This window comes from Ursus maritimus, unplaced genomic scaffold, assembly GCF_017311325.1.
Source record: "Ursus maritimus isolate PB19 unplaced genomic scaffold, ASM1731132v1 scaffold_10, whole genome shotgun sequence".
NCBI classification, from domain to species: domain Eukaryota; kingdom Metazoa; phylum Chordata; class Mammalia; order Carnivora; family Ursidae; genus Ursus; species Ursus maritimus.
The window spans coordinates 33,676,877-33,683,218 of NW_024423344.1; the positions used below are offsets into that span (position 1 = coordinate 33,676,877).

The 6,342-nt window shown below is 36.0% G+C and overlaps 1 pseudogene; it reads right to left on the reverse strand.

Moving 5' to 3' along the window:
- Positions 1 to 986: 986 nt before the first annotated feature.
- LOC121100060 lies at positions 987 to 1,329 on the reverse strand (annotated as a pseudogene).
- Positions 1,330 to 6,342: the final 5,013 nt, after the last annotated feature.

The following is a 6,342-nucleotide window of genomic DNA, read 5'->3' on the forward strand; positions in this document are numbered from 1 at the left end:
GATGTGGGGCTCAATCCCAGAACACCAGGATCACGCCCTGAGCCGAAGGCAGATGCTTAATGACTGAGCCACCCAGGCGCACCTATGGTTAATATCTTAATTTCAGCTTTGTGTGATCCCAAAGCAAAGAATTCAGCTTAGCTGTACCCAAATTCCAGATTTACAGAAACTGTGAGACAATACATGTGTATTTTTTCAAACCACTATGTTTGTGGTAATGTTGTTACATGCTAATAGATAACGATACAAGTACAGATAATGGAGTAATTAATTTCTTGATGGGTGATATCACACAAAAGCTTCACAGATAGAGTTGAACCTAAGTACAATTTTTCAGAATAAGTAGAAATATTTAAGAGAGCCAAGAATGGAAGAGAAGGGAGTTACAAGAAAACATAGAAAAATGAAAGTATGGGGTGCCTGGGTGGCTCAGTGGGTTAAATACCAGGCTCTTGATTTTGGCTCAGGTCATGATCTCAGGGTGGTGAGATCCAGCACTGGATTGGGCTCCATGTTCAGCATGGAGTCTGCTTGTCCCTCTCCCTCCCCCTCTGCACCCCAACCCCGCTCACACTATCTCTTGCACACACTCTCTTTCTCTCTCTCTCTTTCTCACTGTCTCTCTAAAATAAATAATCTTTAAAAAAAAAAGAAAAATGAAAGAAGAAAGAAAATAGAAGTAATCACATTGCTAGAATAAAAGGAATCCATATAAGGAAATGTGAGAGAATCTGCCTAGAATTCAAGCTAAAGAGACACAGAAGGATTTGGAATAAATGAGTGACATATTTCTAATTATGAGTTAAAGATACAAAAGCCATTCTTTTACTCTGTTTCTTTAAAAAAGAGCATATTTTCCAGGTTTCATTTAATAGCAGGAATATTTTAAAACATTTAAGTCAACTATGTAAAAACTAAAAAATCATTCTTTATATAGCTTTATTATTTTTTTTATCATTGCTTAGCAGTTTTACTCTAAGTCCCCATCAGCAGGTGGAATGGAAGACCCCTCCCATGCTGATGCCCTTGAATGACTGCTCTGTCTGCAGGACCCGCACATCAATGCCTTGTTTCTCCAGGCACTTTGCAGTTGTTGGAGGCACCTTCAAGGCCTCACTCATCCCTCAGCCAATCACAAGGGTCTGCATGCCCTTCTTGACAACTTCCTCCACATCTGCAGGCTGCATATAAGGAGAATGCTCAGTTCCTATATCTCTCCAATCCCAAGCCCCACTTCCCCCTGGCCACACTTTGCAGTACTGACGGTTTTTGTAGAGCCTTGTACTTTCATTTGCCCCCATACAGGGAAGCAATTTTAGGGGAGGACATGAAGAGCTTAACTGAACTGCAATGCCCTCTCTTTACAGGAGTTGAGATTCCAAAGGGCTCTGCGGTTTACCTCTCTTTATATAGCTTTAAAAAGAACTTGCCTACCCATAATACATACACTGATAACAACATGAAATAAATCAACTACCTTACTGAACAACCAAAATAAGCTTTTCATTTCATTTTGTTTAAATAACAAATCCACATAAAAATCTTTTAAACTGTATATATTTAATAGATGTTTCAATTATCTACTGTTGCATAACAAGTCACTCCAAAAGTTAAGGGCTTGAAACAATATCAATTTATTATTTCTGACAATTTTATGAGTTGACTGGGCTCTGCTGGATGGCTTTTCTCCACGAGGCACCAGCTGAGGTCACTCACTTGCTGCATAAAGTAGGTGGCCAGTCTGCATTAAAGATCCAAGATAGCTTCACATGCATCTGGCACCTCAGTGTTCTTCCACAGGGCCTCCCTCTCCACAGGACAGTTTGGGGCTTCTTTATGGCACTGTGGTCTCAGGGAGGTCTTTCTTACAAGAGGCCTCGTTTGCCCAGAAAACACAGTAAGGCAAGCTTCTGGGCCTCTGAAAAGCTAGGCACATATGGCCTTAAAACCATCATTTTTGCCACATTTTTTTTTAAGTTAAAGCAAGGCCAGCTCATATTCAAAGATAGAAATAAAGATTCCACACCTGGCTAGGAGGAAGAAAGTATTGGTATTGTGTAAGTCTGGCCACTACCTACTACAATAAGTATGTAATAGGCGTAGTTTATTTTCAATGAAATTAAGAATCCTCCATTTCCATAGCTAAATATCAGAACTGAAGTATTAGAAAACTCTTTTTGAAGATTACTGATAGAACCATACAGGTAAGTTGTAGCAGCCACTGATAAGGTCATAGAACTAGACTTTGAATGTAGGATTAGGCCCACCCCAGTCAATGAAGCTACTCCAATTAGATAGTCCATGAATTTATGATTTTGTGTTCCAATAGTTTTGAAAAATAATGGAAAGTATTTCTATTCTCCTTTTAAAGACTTGACAACGTATATTAAAATAAGAACTTTCTAATTAAGGCTAAGCTTCCATCAGAAAGAAGCAATTTCTAGAACTGGGGTTCTTAACCTCAGAGAGTCAGTAAATTTTTGAGATTTATGCAAAATTTTGCATATAAACATTTTTCTGGGTAGACAGTTCGTTAGCTCTCTTCTCAGTTTTGGTCTGCCCATCTTTTACATGTTGCAGTATGTAGTCAGAAGAGCTATATTTGAACCATGATTTGATCAACTTTAACCAAATGTCTCATTTGTCCAATGAAAATAATACTACCTGTTCTGCCTCAAAAATAATACTATTAATATGAGTTATCACTTGTAAACTAATTATTAAAACATTATTTTTAGAAACCATGGTTTTTAAATTACGAGTTTTCTCATATGGGATCTAAGTAACTAAAAACCACTAATTAACCACTTGTCATGTGCCTCAAAATCTCTGAAGTGCTTTAAAAGTACTATCTTATTTGGTCCCCACAGCAACACTATGAGATAGGTTTCACGATTCCTACTTTCCTGCTAGGAAAACTCAAGAGATAAAAATTTTACTTATTGCTACATAGTCACCCAATAGAATGGACTATCGTATTATTTCATTAACCCTTGAGTCTCTCTCTTTAGAAAAATTATATCTCTCCTTCTTGTGAAATCCAGATATGGTGATGTAATTTGCCTTATCCAGGTAGAAGTACCTGTCACTTCGGGGCATAAGCTTTCAGAATTAGTGTGAAATTCACCAAGTTCTCTTTCACCTGCTATGATCATGGAAGATATATCAAGTGAAAGCCTGGTCAGGTATGAGGAAGACATGGAAGACCAATAAAGATAAATGAGGTATGAATGAGAGGTAAACTTAGTTATCTTAAACCAAGAAAAATTTAGCACATGTGTTGTTACCACAGTCACACATACCCTATCTTGACTGATATGTACACCCAGTAAAAAGGGGAGTCAATCCAGTCTGGCTCCAAAGGCTGAACTTTGAACTGCTTTGCTCTTCTCTTGATTTTACAAAGAACTTTTTTTTTCTTTTAACTCACGTTGATTCATTAACCTCCAACGCTTTCTGAGGAAACATTTCATTGTACCCTTGAGAAGACATTTTGTCCTCCATGGTACTAGTTTTCGGAGAACAATGATAGGATGTAAGCCTGCCAAATTTTGCCAAAGAACTATTTTGAAGTTCCGGGATAACCTCCAACACTAGAATGGAAAATCTATTACAGGTGCTAAAAATATTTATACTAAGCTAATTCAGGGAAATAAGAAAGAAATTTGGACCACAGGCTGTTTGGATAATTGGGACCTCGACTGTTAAATTGATGCTATCCTAATAAAAATAATTAAAACTTAGGGGTGTCTGGGTGGCTCAGTCCTTTGAGTAACTGACCCTTGATTTTGGCTTAGGTCATGATCTCGGGGTCATGAGATCCAGCCCTGAATCAGGCTCTGTGTTCAGCAGGGAGTCTGCTTGAGATTCTTTCCACCTGCCCCTCACCCCACTCTCTTTCTCTCCCTCTCTCTCTCTCTCCCAAAGTAAACAAATCTTTAAAATTATAATTAAAACTTAGAAAAACCTTAGTAATGAATGTTTGTAAAGTTTTTGTAAAAGTACTTATATAAATGAAATTCTTTCTACTTGTACACTGCTAAGTTACTGAAAAGAGCTGAGAAGGCCAACAAGACCCTTTTCCTGAACTAAGGTGGCTAAAAATTGCTTTGATGAAGATGAGGATGATTACAATGATGATAATGATGATGATAAAGATACCAGCTAACATTTATCAAGGGTTTTCTGTGTGCCAGACCATTTGTTAAGTGATTTTCCTTTTGCAACTTTATACGGTGGTTGTGATTACAACCTCCATTATATAAAGGGCAAGCTAGTATAACTAAAGAAAGTGTACTGAAATTGGACCCATGCAAACTGAATTCTGAGCTCCCATGCTCAATCACTCTGGTATATTTGCCCCGTGCAACCGAGATAATATCTGTGCTTCTTTTCAGGTAAAGCTTTCCTAAGATGCTGCTGGATCATAGACTGAGGTTCTTTATCAGAAACTCATTTGTATTATTTCTGACAAAAACAAGCAAACTTGCAATTAAAAATGAGCAGGGTCGAACGGTCCTCCAGTCAGGAGAAGATGCAAAATCTGGGGTCAACTTTCTTCGTACCAAGGACCCAACACTTTTATATTTGGAGCAAATATTGTATTTTTTAATTTGTGTGCTGTTATTTACTTCAGTTGTAAACTGAGTCTCCAAAGTGCTCATTAACATGGAATATAGAACATAATCTTTCCAAAAAAAGCTGATTTGGGCTACTATTATATCAGAAATTAGCTTCATCTAAAATAAGGGTTGAAGGGAGCAAGATATTGCCTTGAATTAGGTATAGGAGAAAAAAAGAACTAGAGAGAGAGGAGAAACTTTTCTGTGAAATTCTACATCTTTGATTTATTTCCTTTCTTAGTTTTAGTTTTTTAAGTCTGAAGTTTAAGGTCAATCAAGCATTTGTTTAATTATGCAGAAATAACTAATGCAATTTCAAACTATAGTTAATAGACATTTAAATGTTTTTTTATTAATATACATAAGGTTTTGTGTACAATATGCATTACTATTGGAAAATAAATAAAATCAACTGGAATTGTATTTGTTCAAAATTTTATTTTGCTTTAAAAATTATTTATGAAAACAGAATATTATGCAAGACTAAATTAGTGTATGTGGGGTTTTTTTTTCCTTTTTTTCCCTCTAATTTCTCCCTCAGTCTTCTAGGGGGTGCGCTTATCTTTCAAAAAGAAGTATTAATTAAAAAGAAGTCTACACGAATGGATTTGAAAGCTTTAATTTAGGTAAATCAGGAAAATGCAAATATAGTATTTGTCATAGCAGAGTGGCTTAGCTTTGCTCTCTGATGCCTTTCATATATTTCTAGTTGCCATGGCTTCCTGCCTATCACATTCATGACAAGCATTCAAAGCAGAAATATTGTAGGAGGATTGCTTGTCTGAGAACAAACATCCTACTTAAGGCCTTTATTTCTGGCTCACTGACACTATTCACCTAAACATAAAGAGGGAGTGGTCAAACAGGCAATACTTATCTTTATTCTTGTTTTGTTACTGTCAGGACCCTTTAACCAGGCGTGTTTATTTTATAGAGTGGTTTTTCTTTGTGTTCCTTACGTGTTATCAGATTAGTGCCTCTTAGTGGTCAGAAAAGGTCATAACACCATTTCTTGCACTGTCTTCCTAAAGTACGCTTGGTGAGCCCTTTCCATGTCCTTTAGATCTTTATAGCTAACCTGGGATCTGCGATGTCTTACTGACTTGATAGTTTCTTGGGTATATGAGTCCCTTTGCTGTTTCCATTGCAATTAAAATGTCTACATTTGTCTTAGAAAAGGGCTATACATGTGTTGTCCAACACAGTAGCCACACGCCACACATAGATTTTTAAATTAAAATTGAAAGTAAATTACATTGAGGCTAGTATAGCCAGAAAATTTTATTGCACAGTGTTGGTTCTGAGACAAAGATAAAATCTGTAGAATATATATTAATGCAAGAACTTATTAATATTTTTCTTTTTATTAATATTTTAAAGACTTTATATTGATCTCTATATTTATAAAACATTATTCTGCTTTAAAATAATATCTTGTTGTTTTCAAACATATTTTTAAGTTTGCAAACCCCATGTTCTACTTGAAAAATCTGGTCTCATGGCTATAGGTAGATTTTTTTTTCCTAGCCTTTTTCCAAAAGGCATACAGTATTTTGACCTGGAAATAGCAAGTAGGTAGGACAATTTTTTATTATTGGAATTTCCCATTATAACCTATTATAACCTATTATAAAATAATCTCTGTTCTCATTCACCTGCCTCTAAGGCTATTTCTAAAATATGCATCATATCATAGAGTTTAATATTACATATATTTATA